General features: G+C 46.0%; 1 protein-coding gene across 1 annotated transcript in view; it reads right to left on the bottom strand.

Annotated features, from left to right (window-relative positions):
- Positions 1-16,603, bottom strand: part of LOC137531760 (cortexin-3-like) — a 171,724-nt gene extending 155,121 nt beyond the window's left edge. The window contains exon 1 of the mRNA XM_068251724.1: positions 16,451-16,603. The gene's annotated coding sequence lies outside the window, so the exon portion shown is untranslated. The remainder of the gene's footprint in view (positions 1-16,450) is intronic.
- Positions 16,604-17,536: the final 933 nt, after the last annotated feature.

Here is a 17,536-nt window from a genome sequence, read left to right as displayed (position 1 = left end):
AAAATAGTCAAAATAATTTTTATAGTAGTTTTCAACTATTTTGTGGTACTTTTTCAGTTGCTAAATGCCGTAAAGTTATTTTAAATGCAAGATGAAAAAAGTGAATTGCATATGCTATCAACTTTTTCTCCTGAGTTATTTTCTGGGAGATAATTTTCATATTCTCTTTAAAATAACTTTTAAGCATTTTACAATTGAAAAATACCCAGAAGTTGATGAAAAAGAACTTCAAAATTATTTTGAGTATTTTTTTGCTTGCTAGTGGTTTAAAAAAAAGCATTTTATGACAAGGGCCCATATGCAATTCACTTTTTCTCTTGAGTTTCCTCCTAGATGATATTTTTAACACTAGATTTACCATTCTTGCGCAGATCTGCGTAAATTCCCTTGAGCTCACACCTAGTAGCACCCCTGCTGAGTTTTTTTTTAACATGCCATCAGCTCCATTGTTCTCTTTCTTTTGTTCTGAAAACAAGCACATTTCCATTTGTTTGCTTGAACTAAATCACCTTGGGTCTAAGTTACTCTATTTGCCCACCTCCCATCCCCCACAACCAGAGAATTCTGTCCTTTGTGTGAGCGTTTTGAGTTTTTAAATCTGCTGCTAATGTTATCCTATGTGTCTGTGCACACTGGAGCAATGAGGTTTTGTAAAAAAACCCATAGCATTACATTGGGAAGAGCTTTTGAAACCTCTAAAAGCTCTTCCCAATGTAATGCTATGGGTTTTTTTTTTTTACAAAACCACATTGCTCCAATGTGCACAGACACTCACTGCTGTCTGGTAAATGCTTGTTGCTGCCTAATAACTGATCACTGCTGCCTGGTATCTGCTTGCTGATGCCTGGCAACTGCTCGCTGCTGCCTGGTAACTGATCACTGCAGCCTGGTAAATGCTTGTTGCTGCCTAATAACTGATCACTGCTGCCTGGTAACTGCTTGTTGCTGCCTAATAACTGATCACTGCTGCCTGGTAACTGCTCACTGCTGCCTGGTAACTGCTGTCTGGTAACTGCTCACTGCTGCCTGGTAACTGCTCGCTGCTGCCTGGTAACTGCTCGCTGCTGCCTGGTAACTGCTCGCTGCTGCCTGGTAACTGCTCGCTGCTGCCTGGTAACTGCTAGCTGCTGCCTGGTAACTGCTCGCTGCTGCCTGGTAACAGCTCGCTGCTGCCTGGTGACTGCTCTCTACAGCCTGGTAACTGCTCGCTGCTGCCTGGTATCTGTTTACTGCTGCCTGGTATCTGCTCACTGCTGCCTGGTATCTGCTCGCTGCTGCCTGGTATCTGCTCGCTGCTGCCTGGTATCTGCTCACTGCTGCCTGGTAACTGCTCACTGCTGCCTGGTAACTGCTCACTGCTGCCTGGTAACTGCTCACTGCTGCCTGGTAACTGCTCGCTGCTGCCTGGTAACTGCTCGCTGCTGCCTGGTATCTGCTCGCTGCTGCCTGGTATCTGCTCGCTGCTGCCTGGTAACTGCTCGCTGCTGTCTGGTAACTGCTCGCTGCTGCCTGGTAACTGCTCGCTGCTGCCTGGTAACAGCTCGCTGCTGCCTGGTAACAGCTTGCTGCTGCCTGGTGACTGCTCTCTACAGCCTGGTAACTGCTCGCTGCTGCCTGGTATCTGTTTACTGCTGCCTGGTATCTGTTTACTGCTGCCTGGTATCTGTTTACTGCTGCCTGGTATCTGCTCGCTGCTGCCTGGTATCTGCTCGCTGCTGCCTGGTATCTGCTCGCTGCTGCCTGGTATCTGCTCGCTGCTGCCTGGTATCTGCTCGCTGCTGCCTGGTAACTGCTCGCTGCTGCCTGGTAACTGCTCGCTGCTGCCTGGTAACAGCTCGCTGCTGCCTGGTAACAGCTTGCTGCTGCCTGGTGACTGCTCTCTACAGCCTGGTAACTGCTCGCTGCTGCCTGGTATCTGTTTACTGCTGCCTGGTATCTGTTTACTGCTGCCTGGTATCTGTTCGCTGCTGCCTGGTATCTGCTCGCTGCTGCCTGGTATCTGCTCGCTGCTGCCTGGTATCTGCTCGCTGCTGCCTTGTATCTGCTCGCTGCTGCCTGGTATCTGCTCGCTGCTGCCTGGTAACTGCTCGCTGCTGCCTGGTAACTGCTCGCTGCTGCCTGGTAACTGCTCGCTGCTGCCTGGTAACTGCTCACTGCTGCCTGGTTACTGCTCGCTGCTGCCTGGTAACTGCTCGCTGCTGTCTGGTAACTGCTCTCTGCTGCCTGGTAACTGCTCTCTGCTGCCTGGTAACTGCTCTCTGCTGCCTGGTAACTGCTCACTGCTGCCTGGTAACTGCTCACTGCTGCCTGGTAACTGCTCACTGCTGCCTGGTAACTGCTCGCTGCTGCCTGGTAACTGCTCGCTGCTGCCTGGTAACTGCTCGCTGCTGTCTGGTAACTGCTCAGACACAGTGCACAGACACATAGGATAACATTAGCAGCAGATTTAAAAACTTAAAACGCTCAGAAAAACTCCTCTGGTGTGCACCAGGCCTATGAGTACAAGGTAATGCATAGTCAGTCACTGGATGGGAGTCTGCTAAGGTTTGTCATTGCCATAATACATATGATATTTATATAAACCCACGACGGACAATTTCTTTACTTCACTGTCACTGTCGCACAGACTGCTGCAGCGCAAAACAATGCTATTGGGCACGGTGAATAAAGTCCGGTGTGAACTTCCTCCGCTTGCAAAAGACACTGCACAGCGAGAGGTATTATTATTATTTATTGTATTTATAAAGCGCCAACATATTACGCAGCGCTGGACACTAATTTAGGTTACAGACAATATTTAGGGGTGACATACAGCAATAAGACAATACAGGAATACATGCAAACCAGATCACGCAGCACAGTATGAGTACAAGGTAATGCTTAGTCAGGGCTGGTGCACACCGAGCGGCTTTTTGGGCGTTTTCAGATCCGCTTGCGGCTGCGGATCTGCTTGGTCAATGTATCTCAATGGGGTGGTGCACACCAGAGCGGGGGGCGTTTTGCAGAAACGAAAAATGCCTGGGTGAGGCATTTTTTGGATTGCGGGTGCGTTTCTGCCTCAATGTTAAGTATAGGAAAAACGCAAACCGCTCTGAAAAACGGCACTTCAGAGCGGTTTTGCAGGCGTTTTTGTTACAGAAGCTGTTCAGTAACAGCTTTACTGTAACAATATATGAAATCTACTATACTGAAAACCGCAGCAGCAATCCGCAAAACGCTAGCAAAACGCCTCATAAAAATAAAAAAAAGCGTTTAAAAATCTGCTAGCATTTTGCGGATCTGCTTGCGGTTTTTGGTGTGCACCAGCCCTTACTGGATGGGAGCATGGAGATTAGGCAAGTTAGGTTCACTCAAATGCATAGCATGGGTTCACAGTAATGGAAGTGCATGATCAGGTAGGACACAGAAGGAGGATGACCCTGCCCAAAGGCTTACAATCTAGAGGGAGAGGTAGGGACACGAAAGGTAGGGGACCAGAGTTCAGCTGTGGGTTTAGAGCAATTGTGAGTGGTGCTAGGCCAGAGTGAAAAGGTGAGTTTTGAGGGCCTTCCTGAAGGTGTTGAAGGAGGGGGCTGCCCTAATGGGTGGAGGTAGGGAGTTCCATAGTGTTGGAGCGGCTCTTGAGAAGTCCTGGAGGTGTGCATGGGACTGGGTGATGCGGGGGACGGTCAGGCAAAGTTCATTGGAGGAGCGGAGTGAGCGGCTTGGTGTGTATCGATAACGTTTATAGATATTGGTTTCGCGCGAAAATTCTCGTTTCCGCGCAAAAACGGTATTGTTTCACGTGAAAATTCACGATCGCGCAAAACCAAAAATTCTGTTTTATTTTTCAGTGTTTCAAACTTTACAGAGTTTACAGCGTTTGCAGACCCAGTGTCCATCGTCCCTGCATTTGGCACAGGTGAATTTTTTACATGTTGCACAGGTAAACCTGCTGCGATTCCTGTTGCAGCTCTCTTGCACCTGGCACTGTGTTGTCTGTACAGTCCCTGGCACAGCAGCTGCAACAGCTTCAGCAGCCCGCCTTTGTGCCAATATTTCCTTGTGCTGCATGAATCGGCAACGGAGTTCCTTAGCTAGAAGACTCACCCTGTACATGCCTTGTACAAAATGTAGGCATTCACCACCGCCAGGTCCAGCATATTGTAAAAAACTGCTACTGGCCACCTGCGTGTTGCTGCTCTTACGGAATACATCCGTGCCATTTGGTCCAACACGTCTACACCACACTGTAACAGCAGAGAGAGAGAGAGAGAGAGAGAGAGAGAGAGAGAGAGAGAGAGAGACATGAGTATATGTGCTTTTTTTCTATAGGCCTGTATAGTACACATCAGAAAACATTGTAGCACTGGCAGGGGCGTTCCTTGGGTCCTTGGAGATCGGGGCACCTGTGGGTGCAAGCTGAGGAAGTTCACGTTCTCCCATCATCCAAAAATGGCTCCATCAGATTCATGACTACGTTCTCTGCCAGCCTCTCTCCCTCCGACAGGACAGCATCACACCTTTTGGCCACCTCTACAGCATTCATATGTTGTGAAAAGCCAGCCTAATTGCATTACAGTATCTGCCATACTGCCATCAATGCCATGGCAATGGAATGCCTCAGTCTGTCATCATTTGTCATGTCAATGGAACACTGCTAAAAGTGACAATTGCCCTCTGATTGCATTTTGCTGCATGAATCGGCAACAGAGTTCTGTGTCTGCGTGGGTTTCCTCCGGGCACTCCGGTTTCCTCCCACATCCCAAAAACATACAGATAAGTTAATTGGCTTCCCCATAAAATTGGCCCTAGATGACGATACATACACTACATGATACATACATAGACATACTGTATGATTATGACAGGGACTAGATTTTGAGCCACTCTGAGGGACAGTTAGTGATGAGACAATATACTCTGTACAGTGCTACGTAATATGATACGGCAGGCATGTCTGAAGGTTTCCATCCAAGTCTCACACAGCTACTTTGTGTAAACAAATGGAAATTTGGAATAAGGCAAGGCCTTATGCTGGGAATACACGTTTCGTTTTTGCCTTCGTTTTAGCCTTCGATTCCTTCAGTAAACGAATCGAGTGTTGAAAACGTATGTGAAAATAGTCATAATCTCATTATAGTTTCGATTAATAGACCCCAAAAACGAACGACTAGTGATCGAACATGTTTGATATTCTCTCTTTATCCATCTAATCGAGCCATTGGTAGGCTTGATGGCTGTTCAGATCGATTATATGTTCGTTTATGTTACTCCATCCCTGTAAAAAGGGATTTTCGTTTCGTTTCTTTGCAGCCTTCGATTATTGGAAAAACGAAACCATCAGAATCGAAAAAAAAAAACGAAACCGTGGGTGGTGATATTAACCGTACGTTCGATTATTTCGGGAACGAAAAGGACAAAAGGCACAATCGAAATGAAGGCTAAAACGAAGGCAAAAACGAAACGTGAATTCCCAGCATTAGGTAATGGGTGGTTTGCACAACAATAGATTGAAGATAATCAACCCTGAAGACCTGTGAACATCTCAGCAGGAGTGAATAACACCTCTAGCCTTGCAACAGAAAATAGAAAACTCGGTAATTCTAGTGTTAAACTTGTCTATAGAGAAGGCCGGAATAGTTTGCCAGCATTATTCGACGAAGATTAGGTTTTCGTGCACACCACGAGCGGCGAGCACTTGCCGCTATTCAACCTGCCCCCATACATTACCATTGGGCTAAACTTTGACCCCTTACATCGCAGTCAGCAGGCACATGGCAGCCAATCAGCCTGAACTCCCTCACAGACACCCACCCACCCCTATAAAAATGCTGCAGCGCCCGCCATGTTCCAGTCTGTCTTCGGCTGGAACAGAGAGATAAAGGGACAGAGCTTGCTGGAGATAAGGAAAGTGTTAGCTAGCCGTGTTTATTTTGATACTCCCTGGCTGATTGCTGTTTGATCATCCCAAACAGCCCTTCTGAGGGCTACTTCAACCTTCTGCTGTTTTTATTTTTGTGTGTGCAATACTCCACAGCCCACAGGCACCCACCATTGTGCCCAGTCCCCACTACCAGCACAATAGTGCTCCAGGGCCTCTGTTATTATCACTGTATTGTGTTTGAAGTGTTGCAACATTCTCTGTGTCTGTCTGATAGTGCACAGACAGAGCACACTGGCACAGAGCCACACATGTTCCCACTTACAGTGATATCAAATTGTGTGCCATATAAAAGCACCTTTTTTTCCACAACTGCTGCAGGGCCTCTGTTATTACCGCTAAATTGTGTTTGAAGTTTTACCACTAGTGCTCAAGGGCCCTTTGTTATTATGACTGTATTGTGCTTGAACTGTTGCGTATCTCGGTGTGTGACACTACACAGCCCACTGACAACCAGAGCCGTTTACTCTAGTCCCCCTCCTGCTCAGCTTCTGGTACCACACAAAAACTTAACAGCATCTGAGCCTAATATAGCGCCGAAGACCATTAGCAGAGACAATGTAACACCTTGGTCAAACTTCAAAGAAATTGATGAAGAAGTCACATCAAGCATCCTCCTTCACGTCCGCCTAACTACCTGTGACCTGGATCCTGGCCCAACACAGTTCATGTTGAACTGCCCCAACCTGTTCGTACCGGTATTCCTAAAAATTGTTAACTGTTCCTTAAAATCAGGGATATTTCCTGCTTTACTGAAGGAAGCAATCATCAGGCCTCTCCTCAAAAAACCCTCCCTGGACCCAGATGCAATGACCAGCTACAGACCTGTCTCTAACCTCCCCTTTCTGGGCAAGCTAATTGAAAAAGCTGTCTACCTCCTGCTAGAAGCCAAAATCCTACAAAACAACATTTATGACCCATTCCAGTCTGGCTTCAGGAAACACCACAGCACTGAAACTGCCCTCATCCAAATATGCAACCACCTGCTCATGGCAAGAGACAGAGGAGAGTGCTCGATCCTCATACTGCTAGACCTTTCTGCAGCCTTTGATACAGTTGACCATGACATCTTGATAAACAGGCTACAGGAATACTGCGGCATTGATGGCATAGTTCTTCAGTGGTTCCAATCCTTCTTGAGTGGCAGAACCAACAAAGTGTCTATTGGGCCCTTCCTGTCCACCCCTGTATCACTTAAGTGTGGGGTGCCCCAGGGCTCAATCCTCTCTCCCCTGCTTTTCACTATTTACATGTTACCGCTGGGAAAACTAATCCAAAAACATGGCCTGACATACCACTGCTATGCAGACGACATCCAACTATATCTTTCCTTCAAGCCTGGTGTGACAGACCCAACTCTAATTATAAACGCCTGTTTACGTGAACTACAGAAATGGATGAATGACAACTGGCTGAAACTAAATGCAGACACAACTGAAGTCCTTCTGATTGGAGGGCAGAGCATGATAACAAAACAACTTAACTTGCAGTCTTCACCACTGGGAATAGGAGGCACGGATCTACGCAGCTCTGATCATGTGCATAGCCTGGGAGTTCTAATTGATTGGGATTTAAACTTCAGAACTCAAATCTCTGCTGTGGTGAAATCATCCTATTTTCACCTGAAGAACATTGCAAAAATCAAGCACCTCATACCCCCAGAAGATCTGCCAACCTTAGTCCATGCCTTCATCACATCCCGACTGGACTACTGCAATGCTCTCTACACTGGCCTTCCAAAAAAGGCCTTGTACTGTCTACAGCTGATACAGAATACTGCTGCCAGACTGCTAACCAACCAACCCCGTCACTGCCACATAACGCCAGTCCTGCACTCCCTTCACTGGCTACCTATAGAATGGAGGGTCCTATTCAAGATCGGCCTACTGACATTTAAATCCCTGAATAATCTAGGCCCTGGATACATGAAAGATATGTTGCAGCTACGTAGCAATCCCCGCATTCTCAGATCAACAGGTTCTAATAATCTAGTCATACCCAGAGTCCACTTGGAAACGTTTGGTCCCAGAGCCTTCTGTCATGCTGCCCCTATGTTTTGGAACTTCTGTCATGCTGCCCCTATGTTTTGGAACTCCTTACCTCAACAGATCAGGACAGCTCCATCCCTGGACGTGTTTAAATCCAGACTGAAAACCCACCTGTTCAGTTTGGCATTTGCAGAAATATAACTTTTGTTGTGTGAATACTTCATCCTACTAATTACTGAATCTGAGAGAGCCTAAGCGCTTTGAGTCCTATGGGAGAAAAGCACTATAGAAATGTTATTGTATTGTATTGTGATATTGTTGCTGCCATATTCAGTTGCATGCACCTTCACTGCATTACTTTTCACTTGTTGCAGGCACAGTACCCGAATAAAAAAAAATGCCAGTCAGAGGCAGGCCACCCCGCAAGTGTCCTCGAGGTCGTGCTACTGTGATTTCCTCCAGCCCTGGAATAATGCCAGACATGGTTGACTGGCTTACACAGCGCACCACACCTTCTACAGCTTCCGCATGGAACCTCCTTGATGCAACGTCCCCCTCCTGCTCAGCTTCTGGTATCACACAAAAACTTAACACCACCACTAGCAACACAGCTGCTCCACTTGATATGTCAGAGGAGTTATTCACACATGATGCATTTAGTGATACATTTGGGATCAGCCAACCAACATGCCCTTCAATACCTGCTGTTGCTACCACACGAATGCCGAAATGACATGGTGTGGCATTTTTTTTGTTTGTGTGCCTCTGATACCAGCAATGCCATCTGCAACCTCTGCCAAAAGAAAGTCGTGGGAAACCCAACCAGGGACAACTGTTTTGTGAAGGCACCTGATCACAAAACACAAACACCAATGGTAGGCACACATGAATAAAAGCAGCACACAAATATAATAAAGTTAGAAATAATTTTTGATAAATTTGACAAACATGCTTTAAGAAAAACAAAAGAAAATAATAGGTTGTACAGTGAGCCAGCCTGCTTGCTACCATCATAAAGTTCTATAATAACTTCCCATCACATCCAGGCCTCTGGTACATGTGACATAACGTGATGCCATGCTGGTCCATTAACCTGAGCATACCACACTACCTTAATGAATTTTTTTTTTATAAATGACATTGACATCTTTTCAAAAAACCAAATACTTTTTTTAATAAATAACAACACCCAAGCTGGTCCATTCAGTTAAGCGTGCATGCAGCACCGGCACACCTAAGGGCCTTACAGACCTGTTACCGCCCAATCTCACATGGCTGCATGGTCGCATAACTAGTAAGCATGGTGGAGCTTCAGGGCCTCTGTCATCACTGTATTGTGTTTGCACTATTGCACAGCTCTGTGTCTGTGTGATACTCCACAGACAGAACACTATCACTGACGCACAAGTGTGACCCTTTCTAGTGTAATATAATTGTGTGCCACAGCCCACATTACACAAGCAGCAGGCTACTACCACTGCAGCAGGGCCTCTGTTACCACTGTGTTGTGTTTGCACTATTGCATAGCTCTGTGTCTGTGTGATACTCCACAGACAGAACACTGTCAATGAGGGGCTGGGGGAGAAGGAGACCTTTTGTAACCTCAGTGAGAAAGAGGAGCTGACTATCTCAGCATCCACCTTTGTTCAAATGGGGACTTTCATGCTGTCCTGCCTGTTGAGGAAGGGACCCCCATATAAAAATGGTTAAAGGAGAACGACCTTTACTGGGTAGCTGTAATGATCTGCTCAGCTGCCTGTGCAGGCAGGCAGCTTTTTGACCATTGTTTAGATTTGCATGTTGCAGGACTCTGGAAAGGAGAGCTTCTGTCAGTTTTGCAGCTTGTGCTTGCTGAGGAATTTGCATGACGTTGTCATGCAAATTGCCTGGCCACATTCATTGGAGGCGTGTACTATGTGTTTCCCACAATGCTTGGCTGGTCATAAGGATTCCTTCCTGTGAAACACTACTGGAGGAGTGTCAGCCTTACTCTTTGTTTGAAGTTCAGCTTAGAGTAATTTCTGAAACTGCGCTAGGCAGGTTCCCCTAGTGCAGTTAGGATTGCTTATCTGTTTTGTTTGTTCTGTTGCGATTGTCCTGTCCCAGCAGTGGTCGACAGGAAATCGTTCTGATCTCTGTTCTTGGAGTATAGCTGGTGCAGCGGTTGCTACCAGCTATCTCTTCTGATCTGTCTCACTTGGATCGCACTAGCATCTTGCGCTAGCGCTGTGGATTCTTCTGTTCTGTCTCCTTGGATCGTGCTAGCCACTTTCCGCTAGTGCTGTGGATCCTTCTGTTCTGCCTTCCTGGATCGCACTAGCATCCTGCGCTAGTGCTGTGGATCCTTCTGTTCTGCTACTCTGTTCTGTCCCCTTGGATCACACTCGCCTAGCGCTAGTGCTGTGGATCCTTCTGTTCTGCTACTCTGTACCTGGATCGCACTAGCATCCTATGCTAGTACTGTGGATCCTTCTGTTCTGTCTTCCTGCATCGCACTAGCCACTTTCGCTAGTGCTGTGGATCCTATCTCTCGCTTGTCCCTGTTTTCGTGTGTCTGTCTTGTCTGCTACGAACGCTTGCTGGAGGCTCGGTGAGGTAACCGTTAAGCAAGCGCTCGCGTCCTCTGTTACATGTTTGTCTGTCAATGGTTAGTTAGGCGTGCTTGTCTCTATTGTGCTTATCACGTGGAGACCGCGCATGAACGCGTGCACTGTTGCGAATGAGTGCGGTGTTCGCGTTCAGTTAGCATTTGTTATTTTCCGTATCTCCTCATTGTATGATTTGCTGTGCCTTTGCTATCCTCGTATTCTGTTCTGATCTGCCTTGTGTCACTTTTGGCAATCGCCTTTCTTGCGGTTGCGTTTCTGTTTCGTATCTGCTGTTGTGTGTGCACTGTCGCGGGGTGGCGACTGGATTGGTGCACACACATACAACCTGTCCCTTTGCTCGTTCTCATTCGCAATCGCTTCTCTTGCGATTGCGTTCTGCGCTTCGTACAATTCCTGTCTGGCATCTGTGGAGGTACAGAGGATTGGTTCCTCTGCACTCCTCAGCGCCATCTGCCGACAGGAATTTCCCTCTACGAGTGCGTAGCACCTTTTGCTGGGTTCCTGCAATTATACGCTTGTGGAGGATTTCCGCCGTATCAGCGCACGCGTTGTGCGCTGATCACGGAGAAAGTTCCACAATCGTTACAGTAGCAATGCTACTGGACCCTCGCTATAAGCACAAAGTGGCAGAACTGTTACGGAGGTCTCATCACCTGTAAACCCTTAGCTCCTCTTGATGTTTGTATGCCCCTCTTAGTAAGCATACTGTAATGCCCAAGCCGGTTGAGAGGGATACTCCCACTCAACACATTAACTGTTGTTTGGTTTATTTTGTTTTACACCCCCAAGAAAAAAAATCTAAAATAAAAGATTATTTGAAGCTAAATTAATTTTGAAAGAGATCTAGAGCATGATCCCTGGGCAGGACAATAAAAACAAAAGGGAAGGCTATTTAAAGCAAGGTAATTTTGTGGACAATGAGCAAAAAACGATGCCTGTTGTTCCTAACACTTAAAGAAAAATGAGCTTATCACACAGCTGAATGGAAAGCTCATGGTGAAGGAACTGTCCGGAGAGGAAAGCCAGCTTGTGGGCATATTTGCAGTGTGCTGGCACTTGGATGGTCCCAGGCCAGTTCCAGTACATGTGGCACAATTTGAAAGCCAACCTTTGTAGATGGTCAGGATTTGCAGCTTTCATTACACATATGTATTGATTGGGAATGCCACATGGCGCAGCCCTTTCCGGTTTTCCTCCCCCTTTGTCTTCAGTGCAGGCATCTCTACTAGAGGATCTGGGGCGACCCTTCCCCGATCACTCATTTAAGGTGCCCCCCCCCCCCCCCTGGTTCATCACTTACTTCCCCTGAAACTGCTAAAAAGAGATACTACACTTGGTCTTAGCCAAAAGGCCGAGAAGCGATTCCAAGGCCAGATTTACCATAAGGCACTGTAGGCACATGCCTACAGGCGCCTGATGCTGGAAAGGTGGCTCACTCCCCTCCTCGAGTGCCTCCCTCTCTACTTACTTATGCAGAGTCCCGAGCACAGCGTAAATCAGCGTTACCCACCCTTCTCTCTAAATTCCACTAACGAGATCTCCCTTCAGGGGGCACCACTAGCTACTTACCGTAATACTGAGGGTACCTATGGCTACCTAATACTAAGGGGCACCTGTAGCTACCTATGACAGGCAAGGGAAGTAAGGGAGAAGTGACAGCTGGACAGCAAGCACACTTGCAGTGCGGTTCAGTGAGGTTTTGTAGGTTCATGGAGGGCGAGGTCTAATGTGTCGGGACATCTGTGCCTATAGGCTCCTGTGATGTAAATAAAGGCCTGAGCGATTCCATTGCTTGCAAGCCTCCACTGTGTGGCTCTGCATTGGAATTGGTGGCACCACCACCAGGAATGGCAGGCAGGTCTGCTGCCAGCCTGGCTGACATTGGCTGTCTTAACATTTCAGAAAAAAACCATTGTAGAATATTATAAGAAGTCAGTTTTTTCAATTTTCAACATGTCACAAACACAAATAAGTTATATATGTATGTATTTTTAAATTTTTAAAAATTAACTTTGACAAACAAGGTACAAAAAAAAAAAAGGAGAGTGCCAGTTCACGCACACCACCACCACCCTCCCTTCTCATTCTTCGTTCTGCAGGCACCATGATGGAGTTTCAGGTAGCCTGCATTTCATTGCTTGCAAGCCTCCACTGCGTGGTTCTGCACTGCAGTGGAATTGATGGCACCACCACCAGGAATGGCAGGCAGGCCTGCAGACAGCCTGGCTGACACCTCCTGTCTTAAAAAACAAACAAAACAAAAAACCCCGTAGAAGTCAGGTTTTTTCAATTTTCAATATGTCAAAACCACAAATATGTTATATGTATTTTTCAATTTTTGAAAAAAAGGAATGCTGCCAGCCTGGCTGACATTGGCTGTCTTAACATTTCAGGAAAAAAAAAACATTGTAGAATATTATAAGAAGTCAGTTTTTTCAATTTTCAATATGTCACAAACACAAATAAGTTATATATGTATGTATTTTTACATTTTTAAAAATTATTTTGTCAAACAAGGTAAACTAAAAAAAAAATAAAATAAAAAAAAAGGGGTACCAGTTCATGCATACCACCCACCACCCTCCCTTCTCATTTGTTGTTCTTCAGACACCATGATGGAGTTTCAGGTAGCCTGCATTTCATTGCTTGCAAGCCTCCACTGCATGGCTCTGTACTGCAGTGGAATTGGAGTCACCACCACCATGAATGGCAGGCAGACCTGCTGCCAGCCTGCCACCCACTGAACACCGATGGCAACTGGCGGCAAGCCTCCACTGTGTGACTCTGCATTGATTTTGGTGACACCACTACATCACCCCCACCACAAATGACTCCCGTCCTGACACCTGCTCACTTAACATTTTTTGAAATGTTGTATTTTTTATAAATAAATTAGTATTTTTTAATTTGTTATAAATAACTTGTCTATACATAAATAGCTTTCAAAATAATTTTTTTTATCAAAAACTTTTACAAATAGGCCCAATAAAAAAATTAAAATTCTGCAAAAAAATAAAAATTCAGCTGTACACTGAGCCAGTCTGCCTCAGTTGAGCGCGTATGCAGCTCCCACACACCTAAGGACCTTACAGACCTATTAGCGCTCAATCTTGGTAAACGTGGCATTTGGTCTCAGTGTGAAGCGGACATAACCCTTACATTACCACTCTGGACATTTTAAAACAGCCCTTTTCCTCAAATGTGGGAATGTGATTTCTTCACCTTAGGGATTAAAACCAGACTCTGCGTCAACTCCATAATTTTTGGTGGGACTTTTGGCATGGATCCCTCTCCGCCATGCCTTTGTCCAGGTGTTAGAGCCTTTGAAACTATTTTTCAATCACTTTTGTGGCCAGAAACAGTCTTTGTAGCTTGTGAAATTCGCCTGCCCATTGAAGTCTATGGAGGTTCGGCCGGTTCGCGCGAAGCCGAACTTCTAACGGACGTTCGCGAACCCAAAATCTGATGTTCTCAATATCTCTACTTGTCAACACAAAATGCCTTTTAACCACCCTGGCGTTCTATTAAGATCGCCAGGGCAGCTGCATGAGGGTTTTTTTTAAATAAAAAAAAAAATATTTCATGCAGCCAACTGAAAGTTGGCTGCATGAAAGCCCACTAGATGGCGCTCCGGAGGCGTTCTTCTGATCGCCTCCGGCGCCCAGAATAAACAAGGAAGGCCGCAATGAGCGGCCTTCCTTGTTTTGCTTAGATCGTCGCCATAGCGACGAGCGGAGTGACGTCATGGACGTCAGCCGACGTCCTGACGTCTGCCGCCTCCGATCCAGCCCTTAGCGCTGGCCGGAACTATTTGTTCCGGCTGCGCAGGGCTCAGGCGGCTGGGGGGACCCTCTTTCGCCGCTGCTCGCGGCGGATCGCCGCAGAGCGGCGGCGATCGGGCAGCACACGCGGCTGGCAAAGTGCCGGCTGCGTGTGCTGCTCTTTATTTCATGTAAATCGGCCCAGCAGGGCCTGAGCGGCACCCTCTGGCGGTAATGGACGAGCTGAGCTCGTCCATACCGCTAAGGTGGTTAAAGAAAGTCTGAAGCCTAAAAAAAAACTCTTTTTACTATGCAGTCCTGTTCAGCAACAAGGCAATAGCTGAAACGCCGCATTCCCGCTGCAGAACAATCAATTAATACCCCTGAAATCCCCGGGGGAAAATTTGGGGCTTCTTCTGGGTAGAGGCAGAGCTTTGTGCAGTAGCTCTGCCTCTGTCGCGTCAATCTCTGCGGACACTCCGCCTCCTCCCGCCCCTCTCAGTCTTCTTGCACTTAGAGGGGCGGGGAGAGGTGGAGATTGACGCGACTGTAGGCAGAGCTACAGCGCAAAGCTCTGCCTCACCCGGGCAGCAAAATCCATGACCTGGAAAGTCATGGAATTTTGCTCTTAGATTTTGGGGGTATTAATTGATCATTCTGCCGCGGGGATGCGGCTTTTCAGCTATGGCCTTATTGCTGAACAGGACTGCTTAGTAGAAAGAGGTATTTTTTTAAGCCTCAGACTCGTTAAGCCGGCAGAAATCAAGAAAATACTCAAAATAATTTTGTTAGTACTTGCTCACCTACTTTTTGGTATTTTGTTTTAGTGCTGGAAAGTTATTTTAAATCAAAAATGAAAAATTATCTCCTAGGAGAAACATTAGGGCTATCATTCATAAAAGTGTGGTCAGTAACAAAAATCCGTGTGGGAGAATACCGCTTTCGGTAGTTTAGACTTCTGGGTGGTTATTCATAAAAATGTTGCCAGTTGCGATACAAGTGTGGAGATTTCCAGAAAAAGGCTGTCGGTAACAGAGAAGCTGCCTGAGTCCCTCCGTGCGCTGCTCTCTCTGCTGCTGCATGGGAGGTCTATCTCCATTCACTTGTATGTATTTCGCATGCTTTTCGCTACTTCCTAGGGAGCGGTAATCCCCCGTCCGCATACCACTTGATCTAATGTTTATGAATTAACATTTAGTTACTTTTTCTAGATAATCACCGCACAAGGTGGTAATTTATCGCTCTGCCAGCTTTTCATGCGCAAATAGCCTTTATGAATACACATTTTGCAAAGTGGTCGGTAAAGTGAGCTGTTTTCAGCATTTCCGCATGCGGGACTGCTTTATGAATGATAGCCTAGGTGAAAAAGTGAACTGCATATAGCCCAAGGTTTGAAAATATCATCCAGGAGAATACTCAGGAGATAAAGTGAATTGCATATGGGCCTAAGTGAGGTGTGTAATGCCCATACATGCATTACGTGCAGGTTATTTTTTTTAATGTTCTCCAAAAATTTGCAGGAAAAAGTGCTTTTTAGGATAATATGCTCTGTTACAAAACAGATGTGAACATGCCCACACATTCAGATGCAGCCACACAGCACAAAGCAAAGCTAATGCAAATGCACTAGCACACAGCCAATAGCTATATTAAAAGGCTGGCTGGGCCTTGCAGTTCTTCATTAGGTATAAGCTACTGCAACTAGAGAAATATATTTCAATCCAAAAAGTGCAACAACAAAAAAATCTCTCTCTCTCTCCCTCTCTTTCTCTCTCTCACTTTTGCTTATATCTAGCTGTCATAAATAAAAAAAATAAACATAAAACTGTCAATAGCTGATCTGCAGCAATATAAACCGTCATTTGACACTAAAACATAATCCTAAATACCATCAGCAAAATTTGAAAGAAAGGAAAAAGAGAAAAGAAAAATAAAGGAAAGCAAGGAACGAACTATTTCATGGCAAAATAACCTACATGCTCTTTTAGCCCTCTTCCTTCTCAGTCAGCTTCTGTGATCAATGCACTGAGATGCAGCGAGTTTCCTTCCCATGCCGCTAGCTTATTGCCAGCCTTGGTAACTAACAAGCCCCTTGCATGTCAGTAATGACAGTAATCCCTGGCAGACCGCAGGGAACGCAGCCGCGCTATACCCCAGCGTCCTACTTACCTGTTGATGGAGATCTTGAACATTCCCATGCCCGTAGGCTTGTAGCAATCACTGCTGGTTCTCCCGGGCTCTCCTCTGGTGTCTTCTGATTCGCTTCTCCATCTGGATCTCCGGCGCAGCAGCCAGACCTCGCATTTTCCTTCTTTTCCCAGAGGATGCTGATGTTGCTCTGGTTGTTAGCACCAACTTGTCCCTATGGCAACCCTTTCGCCGAACATCCGCAATTTATCTCAACCAGCTTGAAAATGGTGACGCCCCAGAGAGGTCCCTCATCCTGCCCACTCATCCCTCAGCCTGGTCTGGGGGGCCTGCTACCTCCGCAGCTCTGATTGGCTGCTGTTGCCAGGAGATGGCTTTTTTAGGATAAGTGTGTGAATGGGTCCCTGGCTGAGTAGAGAGAATTACCCGGTTTTAGTGACACACAGCAAAGGCTGCCAGTAACCCTTACCTGGCCAGGCTAGTTACATTACACGAATTCAAAGGTAGGGGGAACGGGAAGGGTTACTAGCAACTGGTGGAGGTGACCTGTTGCAAGAGAGGGGCTATACTTCTTTATTTTTGTTACACTGTCATTGAGCTGCATATTAATACTTAGCTTAATCAACCACACCCATTATTTCTCCTTTATTTTAATGCTGCGCTCATCCACACCTTGTTTTTGCTTTATTTGTTCCTCATTTCATGCTCTTCTTTAATTATCTTGCTTTCTTTCTTAGTACCTTTATTTCCCCTTGGTGTTTTTCGCTGCCAAGTTCTTCTCTTCCTATTCACATCTCTCCATCCATAACCATCCACCTCTCATATCGTCTTTGTTTTATCTTCTGCATTATCTCGATCTCTATTATTCAACTTCTGTCACCAACTTATTCTTCTATTCCATATTTTTATTTATCTCTATCTCTTATTAATCCTTTTTCTATTTCTCTATCCATGCCTCGCCTTTTTTTTAGTTAACTTTTCAAGTTCTGTTGGATCAGCAACTCTCCCCTTTTCACCTTTTCCTCATTTTTTCTCCTTACATTATATTCTCTCTAACTGCCCTCCTTGTTTCTCCCTCATTCTCAGTGTTGGTCTATATTCTCCATT

The sequence above is a fragment of the Hyperolius riggenbachi genome, chromosome 9, assembly GCF_040937935.1.
Source record: "Hyperolius riggenbachi isolate aHypRig1 chromosome 9, aHypRig1.pri, whole genome shotgun sequence".
Taxonomy (NCBI): Eukaryota; Metazoa; Chordata; class Amphibia; order Anura; family Hyperoliidae; genus Hyperolius; species Hyperolius riggenbachi.
Note: the sequence above shows the minus strand (reverse complement) of the source record. Positions and strands in the feature narration are given on the sequence as shown.